The 21,766-nt window shown below is 45.3% G+C and overlaps 1 protein-coding gene and 1 long non-coding RNA gene across 2 annotated transcripts in view; both read right to left on the bottom strand.

Annotated features, from left to right (window-relative positions):
* The window catches only part of SYNPR (synaptoporin), a 108,552-nt gene that overhangs the window by 52,288 nt on the left and 34,498 nt on the right, over positions 1-21,766 (bottom strand). The window lies entirely within an intron of this gene.
* Positions 340-10,124, bottom strand: LOC133212623 (uncharacterized). The gene is made up of 4 exons (XR_009725550.1): positions 9,518-10,124; positions 7,507-7,814; positions 2,619-2,690; positions 340-1,640 (listed from the first exon to the last, which is right to left on the bottom strand). It is a non-coding gene; the product is annotated as an uncharacterized LOC133212623 (long non-coding RNA).

Raw genomic sequence — 21,766 nt, 5'->3', positions numbered from 1 at the left:
GCACTTTTCCCAAAGCAGTGTCCCAGAGGGAGGTCCTGGGGTGTCTATGCCAGAGGGGAGCCAGCACCAGGGCTCTGCATGAACCTGAACCAGCTCTGGAGTCATCGCACTCGCTACATCCTCATCACATCCTCAGCCGCCACTAGAGCCACTCTCTTTGCTGTGACTGATGTGCAGCCTGACAGCACAAAGCATGCCGATCAGTCCATGGGGGATCAAGGAACACTGCTTCAGCTGAGGTGTTTTCCTCCTGGAAGAGCCATCACCCTGACTGTTACAGCCACAGGCAGCTAATACTGCACAGAGCTGTGGTACTGCAGCCTTCACTCATGGTCTGGAGCTGGAGCCTCTCCCTCACCCCAAAGCACAGAGGGATCAGCCCCAGCACACTCTGCAGCCACAGGAAAACTATTGCTGCCCACACAAGCCTGAGACACCCTTACCAGCACCAAAGAGGGATCTCAGGGTTAAAAAACCCCTCTGTGTACACTGGGAGAATGAGTGTGCCCAGTGCAACCCCTGCAGGAGCACAGCTCTTCCCTGAGCTGCATTATTCCTTCCTCTCTCCATCACTGTAGTATCTTTAATGTTTGAGACAAGAGGATAGAAAATCATTTATGCCATTGCCTGGGCTGCCAAGCGGCACCATGGTGCTCTCAGGAAAACCAGGAGAGCTCCCAGCAAGCCCAGCCTGGAGAGTCCTGGTGTTCCCAGGGGCTGGAGCTTAGGCAAGGGGGAGTGTGTACAACTGCCTCCCAAGAGATGGCCCTCACAGCCGGCAGACAGCAGGACTAGCTCCTTGGAGGCAGCAGGGCCTGTGGGACTGCCTTGGCTGACACAGCTCCCAGCAGCTCCTGAGATTTAAAATAAACATGGCCTGATGCAGTGCTTGTTTTCTCACCCATGGTGCTAGTGCAAATAAACCCTCAGGCTGATGGATCTCCTAACCCAGAAAGCTACAGAGACTGAGAGAAACTGCTACAGCCAAAGTTACCGTGCTGATGGCTCAGTCAGTGAGCTGCCAGCCCCTGGTCAGTGGGCAGAGCCTCCACATCTGCACCACACATAGAAAGAATGAAGGAGGGAAGCACTAACACGCCAGGGCTGAAGCAAACCCATTTGCAAGACTGAGAACTACCTCCGTGTCCAAGTACAGAATGAGAAGAGGAGAGTAAACAGCAAACAGAAGCTACTGGGCACAGGAGCATCAAAAACTTCTATAGGAGCAAGTGCTGGTGATGGCACAGCATGCCGAGAAGCTCAAAGCATCAGAACAGATACAGTCACATCAACCAGCCTGCCTCTCCTGGAAGTGACAATGCATACCTCCTCTTTGGATGCTCAGCCAGGTCCTCAAGGAGAACATGGCAAAGCAATTGCTCTTACAAACACAGGCCTTAATATCTAGATGAACATCCTTGGGGTCTGATTCTTCAAAGCCTCAAAAACTCTCAGAGGTTCCTGATCTTCCTCCATCTCCCACAGACTCAGCTGCTCATGGTGTGTCCTTTTAAACTTGTCAACTCTTCAGCCTCGAAGAGGAGGAACAAGAGTCCCAGGCTATCCTGTGCTCCTCCTGCAGTGGCACAATGCATTTTGACAACTCCCCATCAACCAGCAGCAGATCCTTCAGGAGGAATCTGGAAGAAGAGAGCACAGGCTGTGTAAGCACTGGGTAAATCAAGGCAAGCCCAGCTTTCAAGTTTGCACACAAGTCTGAGCATGCAAGAAAATACATGCAGGGTATCACTATTCCCTGAATTAGATAAAAGGGTGAAAATGTATTTCAATGGACTCTGACCAAGGAAAAAGGAAAAAAGTGCATTCCTGCTTCCATAAGATTTAATTAGGTGTGGGATTTTAGCTGCAAAAAGCAAAGCATTCATCTAGCCACCTGCTTTTTATTGAACATGGTTCAATCAAAGAGGCCTAAATGCCTAGAAAGTTCAATCAGCTTTCCTAGATAGAAGTAATTAAGCAATGCAAGGGTTGTTGTGTTTGCACTTCAGAGGGGAGCCTTTCCTTTGACAAATTGTATAGCCCTGGACACATCCAACCCACCAAAAATTTTCAACCAGATGTTAGCCCAAGGCTTGTTCCCAGATGTGGGGCACCCCACTGCTGCAGCTCTTCCAGACATGCAATCCTTCCCCTGCCATGCAGCTACACCCGTTATGGAAGCAAAGCACAGCTGCTCTTGACAAGTGCACACCATGAGACAGGCATGCTAGAGGAGCTGGTTGCACGTGCCCATCTCACCGGTGCAGAACACTTGCACTTTGGCTCTGTAATGGATCCACTTCTAGTCACACCCAGAGAAGTAGGCTGTCCCATGTAACAAGACCAGGAATCACTAAGGAACCTCCACATGGAGAAAGAAGCGGAGGAAAGTGAGGGTTGGCCATCTGGAGATTACACCTCTGCAATCGACACCCAGGCACACAGTGCAAGACCAAGAAGGTGGCTATGCCACTGTGCTGGGTATCTATTTAGTTCTGTTTGAGACAAGCTGACCACTGAATGTCATGAGGGTATCTTGTATGGTCCCCATGCTCAGAAAAATCAGTCATTCCCTTGACAGCAAGTAGAGTTGATGCAAAAACCAGGTAATATCTTACCTGAATCATCATCAGCAGGGGTCTTCCAAACACCATCTTCAGGAAAGTCGGTGGTGATGTACTGTATTTCCCCTGTGAATGAAGGGGAACGGTGCATTTTTAAGTCTCAAGTTAGGCAGCTGCACAAGTGCTTTAGGTGGACCTTCCCTGTGGATCACAGCAGACTGTGCTTGTCCAACCATCGGAGGGTTTCTGTACAAATCAGCTCATGATGCTTGGGCTTTTGCATGGTTTTGTGCATATAAGATGCATTGAAGTGTTTCTTGTTATTTCTCGAAGTGAGGAACCCTCAGGAGCACTAAAGTGGGTTTGCATGGAAGACAGCACTGCTGCACACCAGCCATTTCCAGTAAAGTATTCCACAAAAGGCTGTGTGTCCAGAACACGTCTGTTAGGAATATATGCAAATCTATTCTACAAATAATCTCGACAAAGTGAACTTGAGCTGTGACTGTCTGAGATCGAAGGTGTTAGTTAGGTTATCAGACACAGTGGGTGGCATGTTAATGAGTTCACTTCTTAACTAGTGGGTTTAAGTGAGAGGCTTGATCTACAACTGAAAGAAAACACTGAAAGGAAAATTGAATTTTGAGCACAACAGCTATTCCTGAATAGATTTGAATGTGGGCACTTGTTTTATCGCAATGCCTACATAAATATGCATGGAACAACTGTTTCAGAGTCACCCTGTGTATGGACAAGCCTGTGAAATCAGGTTTCTGGTCTAAATATTAAAATTGAAGTGCCTGCAAGTAACATAGAATAATAGTCTTACAAAATCAGTGCTTCCGTGAATTTTACTGGCATCACCTTTGTTTATCTGTGGAAGAAGGGGAGGAAGCATCAGACAGGCCTGAAAGCCAGCAAAATAAACTGTGAGTTGTTTTCAAGAGGATTGCTTGTCTCTCAGTTAAGAAAATGCACCAGGAGATGGAAGAACAGGTGCATGTCCCATCTCTGCCATGGCCTATTTTTTCTATGTAAAAAAGCAGGATGTGTGTATCTTGTACCAGACACAAAGCACTTTCCCTTCCTTCAACCAACACACGTTTTTCCTGAGCAGTTACATCAAACCACTGATAGCTCTTTGGATTCTACTGGAGCTTTATTTTACTGTAATTGCCCTTGTTTAAAACAAAAGTACCTTCTCTCTTCCTTAAAGCGATTAGAAATGTCAATGACATCCCCCTCTGGATGTGAATCTCGCTATTCCCAACAGCCACTCAAAAAAATACATAATCACCATAATTACTGGTGGCATCTAATTAACATTCAACTTCCTCTCTACAGCAGCTACAGCTGGACAGCCCATTTACCTCACCCTAAAACTAATGCTCTGATAATTATTTCCCATCACACCAAGCAGCCCACCTGTGTCCATCCCCACTGACGTCTCCATCTGGCACAGCAGTGAGGCAGCAAAGTGAGCACCTCTGCATGCACTGTGTGTGCTCAGCCTTGCTAACAAATGACCCCTGCAAGCATGGAGACCTGCTCCTGTTAACTATGCAGCTGCTGACTTTATTAGCTGCCTTGACTAGGATTCACATGCAAAAAAAGGGAAAAAAGAAGAAGAAAAAAGGTAGAGGAGCTGCCATCCCCTGGTTGGCACCATCTCTGGGGCAAAAGGCTGCAGCCTTCCCAAGGTACTCAGTGCACCAGGTTTGTTTCCGTAGGAGAGGGCAGAGGATAAAAGAGCCCATAAAATACATGTGCCTCAAGTTCCTGAGGATGCTGGGGGCTATTTGCCCCTTCCCATATTTGTGGTCCACCCTGAGCAAGGAGCTGAGCAGGAGGGCTCTGCCTATCTGTGTGCTGCCTTTAGCTGGGGTGCCATCCTATGCTCACACCCTGGCCATGGCACAGTCCAAGAGCTGTCAGAATTCACTCCCATCAGCTGGAAGCAGTGGAGTCAGGCTGGGCATGCAGATGGCCCCAAACCCTGGTGCTGGTCTCCAGGCTGGGGCAAACCCTCTGCTGTCACCTTCATTCTCCCTTCCTGGCCACTCTGTAGCAGCAACAAGATGAAAACTGCTCAACCCAAGCATTATTCTATGAATAAGGACAGATAAAGCAGCCTGATTTTATGAGCTGCCCAGCACAAGGCACTCATTTTGAATAAACCAAAGTACATATAAATCCATGATACCTCACTTCAGTCTACTTCTAGTCCTTTTCTGTAGTGGATGGGGCTTAAAGGAGCTAATCAGACAATTGCTAAATTCTCCTTTATTCTGCAGACAGAATAAAGGAAATAAAAAGACATCACCTCTCTTGGTAGGAAAAGCAATGCCTGCTGCTGCCATCTAGATGAGCTCCAAATCATTAGCTTTGTTTCTTCCCAAAACTAGGCTAAACACTTATTTTCTCTTTGCTCACTCTTCTCCATTTTCCTCTCTTCACTATTATCTCCATACTTATATTATTTTAGCCTATAATGACTGTAGCACTAGTAGGAATGATGCCCTGCAAAATTACCTTGCCTTTGCATTCACATTTAAGCTTTCGTCACGACACCGACCAGATATATAAAGGGGGATAAGAAGGGAACTGGTAGTTACCAGGGGAAGCTCTGGATGAACTTTTCCTGATCTCAGGAATTACTAAGGCCTCTGTTTCCCTTCTTCTGTTTGTCAGCTTTGCAGTGAACCGCTCCAGATACGAAGAGGTCTCTACTTATTCCAACCACCAAAGGTCATAAAACCCAGTGACAGAGTATTTACTCCCAGTCAAATTTGTCTAAGACAGACTAAGGAAGCTCAAAATCTATGGGGAGCAGGAAGGAGTTTAGATTCTGTAGTCTTGACTTGCTTCAGAGGTCAACAAGAAAAATGCAGAAAATCAAAAGTTGTCATAAATGGTCCAAGTTTCAAGAGGAAAATAAAGTAAAAGATAGTAAAATCAATGCAGATTGTTGGGCTGTTTATGCACTAGTGAAGCAGTTATGGGTTTGATGCCACTGTAAGAACTGCAAATCCCAGTTAAGCTCAGAAATTCAGTATCTTTGAACTCTGCATGAATTTCCCCCCCATCATCACCCATTGAGTGGCAAAATGCCTCCAAATTGAATTGTCCAGCCTTCCCCAAATGAATTTCCAGCTCCACAAAAGATGATCTCATCTTGGGAGCTGCCTTATGAAACATTTTAGACAAGGCTATAAGCGGATGATCAAACTTTATGAAAATGCCCTAGCTCTTATCAGTGCAAATCAAACTAAGATGGACCAGAGAACTGAAGCCTCAGTGTTTCATAAATCAAAGAGCTGCTTATGTGCTCCGCTGGCTGTCCAGAACCACTTGTGTTTGAAGGACTAACTGCAAGCTGGTATATTTTTCTTTGCTGTTTACGCAGAAAAGAACAGAATTATCAGAAAGATGCCAGCAAAACACTGCTAAGGTTGCCCAGGTGAACTGCTTGCATCTTATTGTCTTCCCAATGCAAGCCAGGTTTGCAGACTCGTGAGCTCACCCAGCTCCCACCCAGCAGCTCCCAACACTACTGGGCTCAAACCTCCTGCTGCACAAGGGTTCATCATGGAAAGGCACCCAAAAGCATCAGTGGTGAAAGAGCCCCTGCCAAGCCCAGAGGTTCACAACCAGCATGGCAGAGGAGGAATGGTGATGGTGCCCTGAAACTCCTCTGCTGCCACAGGGGCTCAGCAGTGCCACCTCTCACGTGTAGCAGGCCTGGCTCCTTCATGCATGCTCCCATGGCCAAAGAGGAGACGTGGCTTCTGACAGAGGCTGTTGCTGTCAAGCCACGTGCAATTTGTTGATCAAAAGAGCAGGCAGGCGTTCTTTGAAGGCAGGAGCTGGTGGTGCTGAGAAATTGGACAAAATATATCACAGCAAAAAGAAGCGTGAAGCATTGAATCCCAGCGGCCTCCCCAGCCCCTGGCTAGCACTTGCAGCTCTGTATTTCAGCTGATTAGACTTGGCTCTGCAGGGCTCAGCTGAGATGCTCTGACAGCACACACAGCCATCACTCTGCTGTGCTAGCCCATTTGAATTGCCAGCAAAGCACAAGAAACCAGCTCTTCCCTTCTTCTCACATTAGCCCTGGAAGCAGCATGTTCTGCAATGCAATGCCCTGCCACGCAACCCTCATGACTTGTTTGTGAGCAGTGGGGCTCAGGAAGCACCATGGAGCTGCCTTTCCAGTCCTCCTCACTGTGGATTCTCTGGTGCCCATAAAAAGTCGTGCATTTGCTACCTCTACAAGGACTCTCAGCAGGGGCAGCTGTGGGAATTGTGGGGTTTCATTTGTTTATTCACCCTCACAAAACTTCCAGGAATGCAGGCTCTTTGAAACCACCCTGTCCTATTGAGTTGGAGCTGGCCAGCAGGTTTAAAACACACCTGTGTACCTTGTTGGGCTGCTGGGAGCCAACACCACGCAAGCTGAATTGCAACGAGATTATTTCAGATGATGCTTAAAGACAGACAACAAAGCAAAAGTCCCCTTTGAGCCAATGGCCCTCTCCAAAAGCCAACCAAGTAGCAACCTCTCACTTCAAAGCTCATCTAGCACTTGCCTACATTCCTAATTGCTTTTTGTCTGCTCTTGAGGCAATTAACTCCATACCCACCCTCTGACACTGTCTCACTCCACAAAGCAGCTCCCATTTGCTGGCACAGGGCTCTGCATTTGAGTCTCAAGCTTCCGTGCTTATTCCCTTTCCTCTACAAAGCTCTGCATGTGTTTGTGTCTGGGCACATGTTTTCTCACCCTGATGAATTCATTATTTATGGGTCTGAAAGAGCAAAGCTGCTGAAATGGCTGTTCATCATTTAGCTCTTCTATATATCTCTCAAAGGCATAACAAACATTATGGGAAAGCAAATAGCAGGCTCAATGGGGTTGCTTCAGGGAAAATACAGAAATTACCTTATGGATGCTGTGCAGGGGATATGCCAGCATGTGCCGTGCCCCCCCCTGCCCGGCATGGGGCTAAACCCCTTCTAACAGAGCAGCTGCCTAGTTTCAGCACGATGTGCAGAGTAGCCCCGGACAGGCTCTGATCAGTGTGCTCCAAGGGATGCTCTGGGTGAGACATATTCCCAGGATCATCGATGTGTTCCGTTTTAACAGATTTGGGAAGCGGCACTAGAGGGCAGAGCTGTTTACCCTCAGCGGATCCGAAAGTAGGGAAAAAGCATCCTGACTTTCAAACAGCTTCTGAATTCTCCGCAGTCCTGTGCAATAGCAAAAGCCTGTTAATATGCAAAATCCACACAACATATTTCCAATTAGAAGTGAAGCACAAGCATTAATGAGCCAAGGGAGAGCCTGCACTTCCTTGCTTTGACTATCTTTATTAAGATGGGAAGACCTCCGTGTGTGGAACAGCCCTTGCCAACACAGCAGCAGCACTGACAGCTCTACTCCTTGCAATCCAGAGTGCACAGGGCAATACAAATAACCTCCACAGCAGGGACATAACAAAGCCTGCTTTCCTCCCACCACTGATGCTCATAAAAAGGCCTTACTCATCAGGAAGCTTTGATCACAGAGACCCAAAACTATGGACGACACTGATGCTCTGCTGCCCATCATCTCAACAGATGATAAATGCTTCCAGACAGACAAAAGCTTTCCAGGGTTTATTTAGCTTTGGTTTTGAGCAGATGCCACAGAAAATAGGAACCCCTTTAGCTGGGGAGGCAGGACTCTGAGGGCACATCACCCTACCACTACAGCTGCCAGACCTCAGATTGCTGAGCCTAGCTCAGGAAGGACGAGAGGGACTGTAATTCCCAAACCTGGGACATTCATGCTGTTACACACAAAGGTTTTTGGACAGGCAGATTTAGATCAGATTTAGGTGCATTTAGGGTAGGTGTAGATTAGATATTAGGAAGATACTAGGGACTGCTTTTGTGCCCTCATCTGGTTTTTTTCTGCCCTGTGGAGAAGGACTTGGGGGTGTTGGTCAATGAGAAAATGAACATGAGCTGGCTTCAGTGTGTGCTTGCAGCCCAGAAAACCAACCATATCCCGGGCTGCATCAAAAGGAGCGTGACCAGCAGGTCGAAGGAGGTGATCCTGACCCTCTACTCTGCCCTCATGAGACCTCAGTTGGAGTATTGTGTGCAGTTCTGATGTCCTCAACATAAAAAGGACATGGATCTGTTGGAACAAGTCCAGAGGAGGCCACGAGGATGATCAGGGGACTGGAGCACCTCCTGTATGAAGACAGGCTGAGAAAGTTGGGGCTGTTCAGCCTGGAGAAGAGAAGGCTGCGTGGAGACCTCATAGCAGCCTCCCAGTATCTGAAGGGGGCCTACAGGGATGCTGGGGATGGACTCTTCATTAGGGGCTGTAGTGACAGGACAAGGGGTAATGGGTTAAAACTTAAACGGGGAATGTTTAGATTGGATTTAAGGAAGAAATTCTTTACTGTAAGGGTGGTGAGGCACCGGAATGGGTTGCCCAGGGAGGTTGTGAATGCTCCATCCCTGGCAGTCTTCAAAGCCAGGTTGGACAGAGCCTTGGGTGACATGGTTTAGTGTGAGGTGTCCCTGCCCATGGCAGGGGTTGGAACTGGATGATCTGAAGGTCCTCTTCCCTTTGAGGGTGCTGAGGCACTGGCACAGGGTGCCCAGAGAAGCTGTGGCTGCCCCATCCCTGGCAGTGTTCAAGACCAGATTGGACACAGGGGATTGAAGCAACCTGCTCTAGTGAAGGTGTCCCTGCCCATGGCAGGGGTTGGAACTGGATGGGCTTTAAAATCGTTTTCAACCCAAACCAGTCTGGGATTCTGTATAGTCACTTTCTGACTTTTTTATTGCACATTGCTGGTACTGACAGCTCCCTTAAGTTCCCACTCCAAACCACTTATAAATCCTTTTATTATTATTTCCCCAGTGCATACAATGTGCTTTATTATTGTCAATACCAGTTATCGTGTGGAGTTGGGAAGCAAAGGATTCTTGTGTCAGAAAGTCACTGTTTGTTCCAGAACATGAGGAACAGTTCACAAAATGCCACAGTGCATTGTACCCCAGCATCCAGCTCCATTGCCTTCATAAAACACTTCATAAGAAAATGTCTCCTGAGAGGGGACAAAAAAAGCCTGCAAAACATAGCTCAGAGCACAGTGCAATAATGGCTTAGGCAACAGCTGGCTACCTTGATAGCAGGAAAAAAAAGTCTATTATTAATAAAGAGAAGGAAGGAAGTAATAATTATGTTGGTTTCACAGCTCAGTCACATTGTGCCCCTTGACACAGCGGCATTACTCCTCTTCTCTTCCTCCTGGGCACACCCTGTGCCTCCTTCTTTGCAGAGGAAAATACAGAATAAGGCAACACATTGAGTTATTTTTATGCAGAATTTGCTTTCCACATCATCATAACAAAGAGGGTTGAAAGGAGCTGCAGAGCAGTGGCCGGGCAGCCCATCACCCTGCCTGAGGCAGGGTCAGCTCTATCTGTGCTGGCAGATGCTTGTTTGACTTCTGACCCCCAGTGACTACAACTCCACAACTTCCCAAGGCAAATCTATCCCAGTGCTTATCCATCCTCATCTTAAAGTTATATATACCACTTCTTCTCATCTATCCTGGTTTATCAACCGCCAAGGACATAGAGAACTACCCATTCCTTTCTGAAGCAGCCCAGGAGAACCCACACAACATGAGCTCAACTCCTTGAAGTTATATCCTCTTGACAGTAAACAGCTTTAACACCACAACTGTTCTCCCCAAAGCTTCTATTCTCAGCTCATTTTTGCTGTACCTTTCTTGGCTTGGTTTCCCCAGTTTTCTCTTCTTCTGAGGATAAAGCCCAGTATGATACTTTCACAAGGTCTAACCAGCACAGAGTAAAAGAGGAAGAATTGCCCCACCTCCCCATTAGGCAGCTCTCCCAGCTTACTGTAGCTATTTGGCATATATTTACAGCCAAACATACCTATTTGGCTGCTTTGCTGAAGAATACTTGTTATTGCAGTCTATGAAACATCATGTCATAACCAAACCCTTTCCTCAGACCTCCCCTCCCTGCAGAGTTCCACCCCAAATGTTCTGCTCCTGAATCTCCTCAAAGGATGCTTAGACAAAATCAGATGGCTCCAGATATTTTCTCAGCATCAAAGTCACCCCTTAAAGTGCCTTAAAGGGCAGCCTCTCTTGTTCCACTGGCTGCATAAAACCCCATCAAACTGCACAGGACAAACATCTTAAAATCTCCTGATTCCGTCATTCACTGGTCACTTTGGCTTGTGCAGGTCCTCAGTCTTACCCCACATATGAGCAGGAGTTGTGCTGCAGAGAAAAGCAACAGGAAAGACAGGCCTGACTTACACATCACATGTTCTGCTTGCATCTGCACCAGCCAGTGTTAAAAATGCTGCTGCTTCTGCTTCTCCCTTCCTTCCTTCCTGCCTTCCTTAAAAGCTATGGCTGAATGAAACTCTGTAAATATGATTAATGACAGACTCTTACACTTTGAGTCTGGTTGACCTGAGCTCACCTGCACTGACTAGCACACAGGGTTTGGTGATTTAATGTCATGCTCACAAATCCCAAATGCACCACAGGTGTGGCCAGGCTCCTCCTCAGCTCATCCATCATTGTTCCTTTCATCCTTCCCTCAACCCTCGGCAAAGCACAGGCAACTCTGGGTTTGTGCAAAACGTGAGCGGTATTTAGATTTGCAGATAAACTTCCTTCACTCCTTTTTGTGTATAAACAATCTGTCACTTAAACTCTTCTTTAAACAGAGTTGGGCAGAGCACTAAGATGGATATTGTCCCTGTTTCCCAGATAATTACTAACAAATTACTCCTGGAAAGCAGCAGCTGTATACTAATATTAGATACATTAGCTTCACCAGCTGCATGGTCATCCCTCTGTGACTGTGGCTGTCCAAAAAGGACTAGCTCCCTATCAAGGGAAATGCAGAATACCAGCACCCCTGCATATAATAAAACTAAGCCAGTCGCATGGTTTAACCCCAGCTGACAACTTAGCACTATTCAGCTGCTCAGTTGCTCCCCTTTCCCCAGTGGGATGGGGAGGAGAATCAGGGAAAACAAAAGGTAAACCCCATGGGTTGGGATAAGAAGTTTCATAACTGAAATAAAGCATAATAATAGTAATTGTTATGAAAAAGGAGACAGCAGAAGGAGAGAGAGGAACAAAACCCAAGAAACACAAGTGATGCTCATTACCATTGCTCACCACCGTCTGACTGATGCCCAATCCATTCGCAAACAGTGACCAATTGCTCCCGGCCAACCACTCCCCCATTTTCTATACTGAACATGACATTCTATGGTATGGATTATCCCTTTGACTAGTTTGGGTCAGTTGTCCTGGCTCTTCTCCCTTCAGGCTTCTTGTGCTGCTCCTCTTTGGCAGAGCATGAGAGAATGAAGTGCTTGACACACGGTGAGTACTACTAAGCAACAGCTAAAATGTCAGTGTATTATCAATATGACTTTCAAACTACACCCAAAACACAGCACTGTACAAGCTACTAGGAAAAAAATTAACTCTATCCCAACCAAAACCAGGGCAGCCAGACAAGAATTAAGATGCATTACAAAGATAAAACTGGTCTAATGTCAATGACCAAGACTGAGCCTGGTTTCAGCCACCCTCCAGGCTTTTAGCATGTAGCAGCTCTTGACTCTTGCCCAAGTACACCTGCCAAACCTGCTTGTATGCATTTGCAGCAACTCCTGTGGTGGTTGTGCAATAAAATATCTAATTTGCACATGTAAATTCTCATAAAAACCATAAAGACACAATTAGCTTGGACAATTCTTCAGTCCATGCTCAGAAGCTGCTTGACAATTTAATCATTCTAAAGCACCCTTTCTGTCACAGGAAAACTGTGGCCTGTCATGAGGTTATAAATAAAACACATACAAATTGCTATCTGAGGAGTCTGAACGTCAAAGCTGAAGAACACCAAGGCCTGGATGGATTTAAAATCAGAGCAGATCTGACATGAATCAATAGCGGTAAAGAAGAATCTGCAAACAATTTAATGCATGAATCTCTATGTGTGTATTTGGCTATATATATTATCATATTAAATGTGACTTGTAATACATTCTTGTGTAATGTTTAGGCATAGCTGGCCACCCAGGAGGAGCTTGTACAGGGAGTGTGCAGGTGCCATTTCACACAGTAGTTTTGGAGCAGGCTGTGCCCATCCTTACCTATGTGATGCTTCCTATGCTCGTAAAGGCTGCTTTTCCTGGTGCCTGTGGATGCAGCCAGGGTTGCATCCCATGGTGGGAAGGAAAGGAACCCAGCTTGGGGTATCTGGTGCAAAGGACCTGTGCATGTAGCAGGAAAATGTGCCCTTGAAAAGCAGCCTCACAGGGCAGACAGTGCTGCAAGGCAGATGGAGATGGGTAGTTAGAGCTTCAGATGCACACTCCTCGTGTGTTCCCCAGCAGATCAGCAGACATCCAACTGCTCTCTCCACACCCCTGGGTTGCTCCCTCTATCATCTCTCAGCCTCTAACCTGCAGCTCACTTCTTGTGTCTCACAGAGCTGCCAAGTATTTTGGAAGAGTTCTCTTACCAGTTAGGGGATAAAACGAGGTTAAAGAATATCTGCTGTGACATTTAAAAACTGAGAATCACCTGCTGTAAATCCATGCAATTAACAAACCCACTTCTCTTCTGTCAAGCAAGTATTTTCAATTTCAGGAATACCAGTTTTAATATGTTTCATATGAAAGGAAAGAAAGTTGCTTTATTTGTAATGTAACTATTTGATTCTTTTCTCAAATATTTGCCTAGTTTTTGTAGAAACCCCAAATGGAGACTGACATCAAAGAGACTGATTTCACTAGAGACAGTATGTTTTATAGAGCTCTGCAAAGTTCTAGCATTGCTTGAAGATGTTTTAATGCAGGAAAGAGCTTTATGTTTCCAGCCTGCCAGATTCAGTTAAGACTAGTAATTACAGTTGTAAATGAACTGCTGGTTCATACCTGAACTGTGATTTTAACACCAAGTTTGGAGGTGATACCTTGCTGTTCATGTTGGTCAATTTGGGGCAGGGGTAAAAATGTTTGTATCACCAGGTCACTTAGAGCAGATGACACCAACACTAATGTTTTGGATTAACTCAAGCTGCAAATACTTCACTGTACTTTGAGAAGGAAACAGTGAGAAATAAGGAAAAAAGCCCTCTAGTCCTAAGTTTTTTTCAGCCAGACATGTAGTATTATATTACTTACTAAATTTACTTTTCATTGTTTATAATTGGAATTTGGTGGCTCCTCTGCGTGAGGATTGTCAGTGACAAATTCAGTAATATTCTGCAGTATGTGACTTCAAACACACACTGGCTTAAAACAAGGCTTTGTAGACAGTGGGCTGGAACTAGATGATATTTAAGGTCCCTTAGAACCGAAATAAATCTGTGATACTAAGAATGTCAAAACAAGTGCATTCACTCAGCTTTGGGGGAATCGGCACTGTCTGTGATTGAAAGTAGTTGCATCAAATAAAACACAAGTCAAACTGCCTTCACTTTTACATCCATTAAGTCCTGCAAGGTGATGGGGGAAACAGGCCTTTATTCCTATGGCATATAATTTCAGTCAGCCCCCTGAAATAACCACAGCACTGCAAAATTAATTGCAGTTAATGCTTTTTAAGCCATCATGGAAAACTCCTAAACCTCTAAAAACTGAACACCCAAATTAATGCTGGGGAGTGGAATGAAGTTCCCACTGGCAGTGTTATGCATGGCTCAACCTGGGGTTGAGTACACACACACTGGAAGAAATATCTGGCTTCTTTTGCAATGGTTTTTCTTCTTCCTCTGGAGCTTGACCATGCTGGAGGGGCAGAGTTCAGTCACTATCTGTCCAAGCCAGGGAGGCTGTACTGAATCTTCAAGTTCCTAGCTAACTAAAGAAATAGAGCACAGCAATTATGCTCTCTCTCCCTAATTGCTGTTTGGATGTAGGAAAGGAACAGAAGCTTTGAAACTTCCATATGCAAGACTGGGGAAAGCTGGCTTTGCTGCTGGGGTTTATTTTGGTGCCAGCCTGCTCTGGTACAGGAGCCCACCGGAGTGCTCTATGGAGATAGCTGGAAGCATGGCAAACACTCATTGCTTTGATCAGTGGGATGCCCCTGGGCAAGCTGCTGGGGCTGGCTCAGCTGCAGGAGCTCCCTAAACCCAAACTGGAGCTGGTCAAGTGCAGAGGAGTTTATCACAAGGACACACAGCTTCCCTAACAGAGATGACCCAGTGGTGAGGGTTGATTTCCTCCAAAGCCTGGTTTGTTCATCAGTCTTTTCTTCTGCAGATCCACCTTGGTTTCTCAAGGTTTTATCTCTAGCAGGCTGGCAGTTCCTGTTGCCACGAGGGTAAAAGACTGATCCACTAACCTTCATCCCAGTTTGGGGCTTATGGAGACAGCGTCAAACCAGAGCTTCCCATGGGAAGGTCACGATGAATGTTCCACCTGGGGCATAGTCCGATATCCTTCAGAGGAGATGGTACAAAAAGTAAAGAGCAAAGGCTGCCTCTTCCATAGAGCTTACAGCAATAACACAATGCAGGTATATACTGATCTTGTCATTGCTACAATCCAGGCAAAGTCACAGCTGAGTCCTTACTGTGCTTTGATTTTAAAGTACAGTCCTTGCAAACAAGTTGGCTGAACTCAGGACATGGATAAAGGCAGTGGGAGGCTTTTCCTCTACAAAAGAGCAGAAAATGTTTTTTTTTCTTGAAAGAATTAATCACAAAAACAGGCCCTATTTAAATGATTCATCTCAAAAATTTGGAAGGGATTTCATTTCTCCTTGAACTCAACATGAAAGCACACATTACACACATCACATTTGGGTTAAGAAGCACCAGAAGTAAAAGCAATTAAAACTTTCCTGTTACTGAAGACAGAACTGACCGGATTATAACAGCCTTCTAGATTTGCATTGATGCAGTGATGAGACACAAATATTTATGAGCCGAAAGCTACCTCCAACATCATTCAGAAAAAGTCCTTTTTGTGCTCCAACCTACATGTCAGGATTTCAAGAGGAGGCTTGCAAGCAATAAGCTCTTCACCCTAGCCTGCCTTGCAAGACAAATACCAGCAGCTGTACTTTATCACCATGTGTATCTCTTTTTCATCAGTGCTAGGCAAAGGCTAATGAAAATGTGAGACAGGATAAAACCGATCAATAAAGAAAGAATGAAATATCTGGAGAGAACTTTGAAGTGATGATCAAACTACTGTACAGAAATATGTAAAAGAAAGCTTTTTTTATATCACAGCACTGAGGCTGCTGCATTATTAACAGCCTTGAGCTCCTGATAGAGGAAAAGAAGATCTCCTCACTTACAACCAAGGCACAAGAAGAAGCTGCTTGCCAGCATTTCACAAAGTCTGTGACCCAGCCAAGAAGCCAGATTTCCAGGTGGCAGTCCAGCATCATGAACACATCCTTTCTATCAAAGGAAGGCTGCAAGAAGTGCACTGGCAGTGCAAATTCATACAAGAAAATTCAACCTACTTAAGAAAATATTCCTCCGTGTCTGTGAAATCTATTAGTACAGGTCAAGAGCAACTTGCCTCATTGTCTCATAATCTCACACTGCTTTGGCTGCCTCAGCAATGTGTTAATAGAGATCCAAAGGGATGTGGAAGGAAATATGACAGTGGTGGCACAGCATCAAGCAGTCACTCCACGGCATCCTCCCTAGGGCAAACAGGAGCAGCCATCCAGGGTCAGCCCATAAGACCATCTAGCTCCATGTCCTTTCTTCACATTGCACAGCTGAGAAATGACCAGTGTCAGCTAATATTTAGGAAAAGAGGGGAAGAGAGGGAGATGCAGGGCATATACAGACCAATTCTCACTTTCCCCACTCCTACCAATGAGTGGGTTCAAGACTTGCTGAGGTGGAAACCATCTTTAAAAGCCACATTCTTCCCCTCTTCCTTAAATCTGCCCACTTCTTTCTGGGTTTCACTTTCATGCCATTATGGGGCATTGACTCCTACAACTTCACTCAAGTTCCCTCAAATAAAGAACTATTCATTTATTTAGGACTCATCTTTTAAAAAGACTCTTCACTGTTGCCTGCTATTATATATCCAGTTACACCAAATTCACACACTTGAGTTTAGAAACTAAAGTGTTTTTTTCATTTAAAATCCTACAGCAACAGGTGCAGTAGTTCTGTTATATGGTTATGTCTGTAACTGAAGTTTGTTGTTTTGGGTTTTGTTATGTATTCTATTGAACATTTTTTACATACAATACAAAAAGCTACTCAGCTTACTCTGTGTCAGTGTGCTATCCTGACAGTCGTCTTGTTTCAAACTTCTATCTTCTTCACAGCATGTTATTCCCATGAAATGAATGGAAATAAGTAGCTGGAGATACTGAAACACCATATTCCTTTTAGGAAGGTAATGGGTTTCCATCACAGAACATATTGGGAATAGGTAGGTTAGATAAACGCCTGTCAGGAACAATTTAGGCTGATCCTGTCCTGGAGCAGGAGAATAGATGAAATGAACTCTCAAGATGGAAAAGGATGTGAAAAAAATGAATTATATGGAAAAATTATTACTCACTGGATGGACAAAATTGAGCAATTACTTGATCATCATTGTGTTCCTCTAAATGAGAAGAGATCCGGTAAAGCCAAACGTGGTCGCTCTGCTGTGAAAAGAACTGCTCTTATCAAGCATCCTATTCCCGAATTCACAGTCTGTGTCACATAACTGCTCTTATGTGCTGCTCACAGAGGAAGAGTAGTTACAAACCTGTTAGGGAAAGGGTTCACTTAGTATCTATCATGACAGACATAGCAGCCAGAAACCAGAATTAGGCCAGTTATTAAATTCAAGCAACATGTTAATTAAGAAAAAAATCCTCCAAACCCATATAAAGGATGGAGGAAAACCCCTCCACCATGTGCCAGGTTGGTTCAATATCCAGCTGCAGGAAATACCCTGAAATAAGAACAAGTGCTACGTTCTTGTCTGGGATGGTGCAGGACTTGGCTTTTGTTTCCTGCCTATGTCAGTCCCTTCTCCACATGGAAGAAGAAGGTATAGCTTCAACCACTAGAAAATATAAACAAGAACCTTCACCTTAAACTAACAGAGGGAGATTCCATCTTGATATAAAAGGAAGAACTGGAAGTTAGTTGAGATGCTGAACAAAAAATCCATTACAATCACCACACTGCTTTTGCCCATTTAGCAGTTTGCACTTTTTTCCTACCCTCATAAGTAAGAATTTGCTACCAAACATAGAGTATCTGTGTGACATACGGATCTGAAGGCTGAACTGGATCAGTGAGCCATACCTCACCTGCAGGGCTGGCTGCTCAGCTTCCTGACTGCCCAGCCTGCGTCACCCCATAGGTGCCAGACAGCCACAGAAAGATTGACAGGCAAGGTAAGGAGTGCAGCACTTGAGAGAGGAGCAGGAATTTTCTGGTGATCATCAGTGAGAAGGAAACACGTTTGATGTACTGCAGGAAAGCAGGGAGTGTGTCTGTAAAGCCAGGGGGCTTGTCACAGTTGCTTAAACACACGCAGAACAGAAACAGACACTTTGCTTTAAACTCTACTTTAAGGGAGCACCATTTGTGCACTTGCTGAAAAAAAAACCACACTAAAACACTTGTAGGAACTATGGACACTACAAATGAAACTATGCAGTATGATGTCAAAACAGGTAACAGGAAAAAATACTTTCAGTTATCTCTCCTTTGACCTGAGTTGATGTGTAATACCCAGGGGCAAGTTTCCCAAGGGGTGAGTGTGGGATTACCCACAGGGTTTGTGTAGCATCAGTCTGACTTCAGGGAGCATCTCCCCTGCTGCTGCTTTGACAGCCGAGCCATGCAAAGCTGACAATGCAGAAGGACTTACCTTAAAAAGCCTGTGGAGATGAAGTGATGGCAGAGAGTTTTGCTGGGCAAACCTGTAGCAACTGGGGTGCAGGTGCTGCTGTTGGAGGGGCTCCAGGGACAACCCTCCCTGCACCCCGCTTTTACCTGCTGGGAAAAGCAACATCGAGAAGGAGCAGCTGGAGGATGATGCCTTCTTTGTGATAGATTCCAAGCAAGGCTTTTTTAGTGGCTTCTTAAATTTGCTTCTAACTTTTCTGACTCTCTGGATGTGCATGAAGTAAGATGCTCTTGGCACACACAGAGCACTCGGTGTGGGGTCATTTGCTATACACAGAGATGTTAGTGGTCACTCTTGAGAAGGCAGTTTTTTCTATAGTCCCTCTGGCACTGCAGGCAACTGGGTAATTTAATAGCTCAGAGCACCAAGAAACACAGAAAGTAGATCTATTAAAAGCCAGGGAAGACTCCTAAGTGAGTTACAGTGCCACTACTGTCAGGGAAAGCCTCAGTCACTGCAGACACCAGGAAGGACACACAGTAAAGTTCATTAAAGAGCTCTCAGCAAACATTTCTTGTGTCAATCCCAGCCTGGAGCTATCCTCCAGCCCTCATCCATAGTGGCTGTATACCTGGTTCTTCTGGGATATTTCAGAGACAAGCAGCTCTCAGGACAAGGCATTGCCTCCCTCCTCTGCCCAGAAGGGCCAGTCCTGGGACATCAGTGTTGAATCATGTTGGGCTAGAGCCCATTTAGAAGAGTTTGATTTTCTCTAACCTGTTCCTGCCTCACAAGCAGGAGCAGCTGCTAATCCTGCAGCAGAGCTCAGTCTATTTGCTGAGAAAACAGCATTGGATCTGGGTTGCATCAAACATGTTCATTCTATTTGTATCCTCCATCCACAAAGACAGTCCCCTCTGGGCCAGGCTTCCAGCATGACAACTCCAAATATAACATGCACACATCTGTTGAGGATGGATGTGATCTTGTCTTTTACACGCAGATGCTTATTAGTCATCAGTCCTCACTGGCAGAGAAAGTTAAGCTGCCTCCTTTCTGCCTCCAAGCTTTCACATGAGCTCCATGCAAAGAGCATCCTTGACTTGCATTTAATATCAAGGTGGTTGAAACTCCCCAGAAAAACATAGATTCTGCTTGTATGGGATTATCTCCCATGGCACAAGTTCAGTTGTGATGGAAGCAAAAGGATGTCCCATCCCTGGCAGTGTTCAAGGCCAGGTAGGCTAGGGCTTGGAGCAGCCTGGCCTAGAGGAAGCTGTCCTTGCTCATGACAGGCAGCTGGAACTAGGTGATTATTAACGTCCCTTATAACACAAACCATTCTCTTTCTCTATGATTTAAATAAGAACTGTGTACATTCAATATAAGGCTGACCACCTTCAAACTATCCCATATTCATTTTCTGGGTTTTGTTTCAGTTTGGTGTTTTGTTGGTTTTGTTTTCTTTCCATATTCTTACAACATAGACAATATGTGTGTTGGGGATGGGGAGATAAACTGTGGCAGTAACTGAAAAGTAAGAGTAGGATTTTGGATGTTACAGGAGAAAAACATGGGAATTTGTGGGTTTCTCAAATTCTTACAACTCTAGAGCTGCTGCCAAGCACAGAAGCTTGATCATAACATAGAATCATAGAATAGGTAGGGGTGGAAAGGACCTTAAGATCATCCAGTTCCAATCCCCCTGCCATGGGCAGGGACACCTCACACTAAACCATCTCACCCAAGGCTCTGTCCAACTTGGCTTTGAACACTGCCAGGGATGGAGCATTCACAACTTCCCTGGGCAACCCATTCCAGTGCCTCACTACTTCCAAACAACTTCTTCCTTATATCCAATCTAAACTTCCCCTGTTTAAGTTTTAACCCATTACCCCTTGTCCTATTAGTACAGTCGTTAATGAAGAGTCCCCCTCCAGCATCCCTATAGGCCCCCTTCAGATACTGAAAGGCTGCTATGAGGTCTCCACGCAGCCTTCTCTTCTCCAGGCTGAACACTCCCAACTTTCTCAGCCTATCTTCATACGGGAGATGCTCCAGTCCTCTGATCATCCTCGTGGCCTCCTCTGGACTTGTTCCATCAGTTCCATGTCCTTTTTATGTTGAGGACATCAGAACTGCACACAGTGCTCCAGGTGAGGTCTCACAAGAGCAGAGTAGAGGGGCAGGATCACCTCCTTCAACCTGCTGGTCACACTCCTTTTGATGCAGCCCAGGATACGGTTGCTTTCTGGGCTTCAAGTGCACACTGAAGCTGGCTCATGCTCATTTTCTCATTGACCAACACCCCAAGTCCTTCTCAGCAGAGCTGCTCTGAATCCCTTCTCTGCCCAACCTATAGCTGTAACATGATTAATGCATGGGCAACAGGAGCTCACCAAAGAGGAGAGATGGCTTGCATGCACCCTCAGCATTCACTGTCTCACTGCAGCAACACAGGCTCCTTCTACACTATTTGAAATACCATTTACACATCACTCTTCCCATACATTACACATAAATATGCACTAATTAGTGCACAGGAATACCTTTGGTTGTCTCTGATGCCAAAGTTGTAACCCATGGCATAAATGGAGACCATTGCTCTTCATACCAAATAGCTTTTCCCTGTATCCAACTCCATCACAAGTAGTTTCTTACATGCTAAATGTTTGCAAACATTGGCAAATTCTTTTGTCAGCATTTTTATGACAACATATACATACATAATGCAATGAATCCAGAGAGAAAAGGCATTTCTGAGAAAATTTGGAAGATCTAGGGAAAAAGCATTCTGGTCTGGAATGACTGTCAGCATCTTCCTAAAATTATTCATTAGTTTCTTCACTGTTGAGATTTATTGCAAATGAAGGAAAAGTAAACACAAGAAGAAGCCAGTAAATCTCTAATGACCATCCTCTGCAAACCACCCCTCGGAGCTAGCTTGCATTTACACCACACCAAAGTACACAGGGGTGACAGGGCTGGCTTCCAATGTGAGTTCCTGTAATGCATGACCAGCAACAGCAAAGCTCTTTGGAAGCTTTCCAAGGCTGTGATTCATCATCACACACATCTGTAGCACATTAAGCTGTGCATTTGTTATCCCAGAGCTTTGAGAATAATGTCCTCTAGCTGACTAAATAAAATCACATTACAGCTTCAAGAGACATCACTCTGAGGGTCTGAGATCCAGGCAGAGGATGTTAATGGAGCTCCTTAGTCCAGCACCTTGTGAGAGCATAATCCCTTTAGTCAAGCCTTGAAAGACCAGGCTGCT

The sequence above is a fragment of the Neopsephotus bourkii genome, unplaced genomic scaffold (genome assembly GCF_033783945.1).
Source record: "Neopsephotus bourkii isolate Nb327-2 ecotype Australia unplaced genomic scaffold, CSIRO-AGI_Nbou_v1 NB_719, whole genome shotgun sequence".
Lineage (NCBI taxonomy): Eukaryota > Metazoa > Chordata > Aves > Psittaciformes > Psittacidae > Neopsephotus > Neopsephotus bourkii.
Note: the sequence above shows the minus strand (reverse complement) of the source record. Positions and strands in the feature narration are given on the sequence as shown.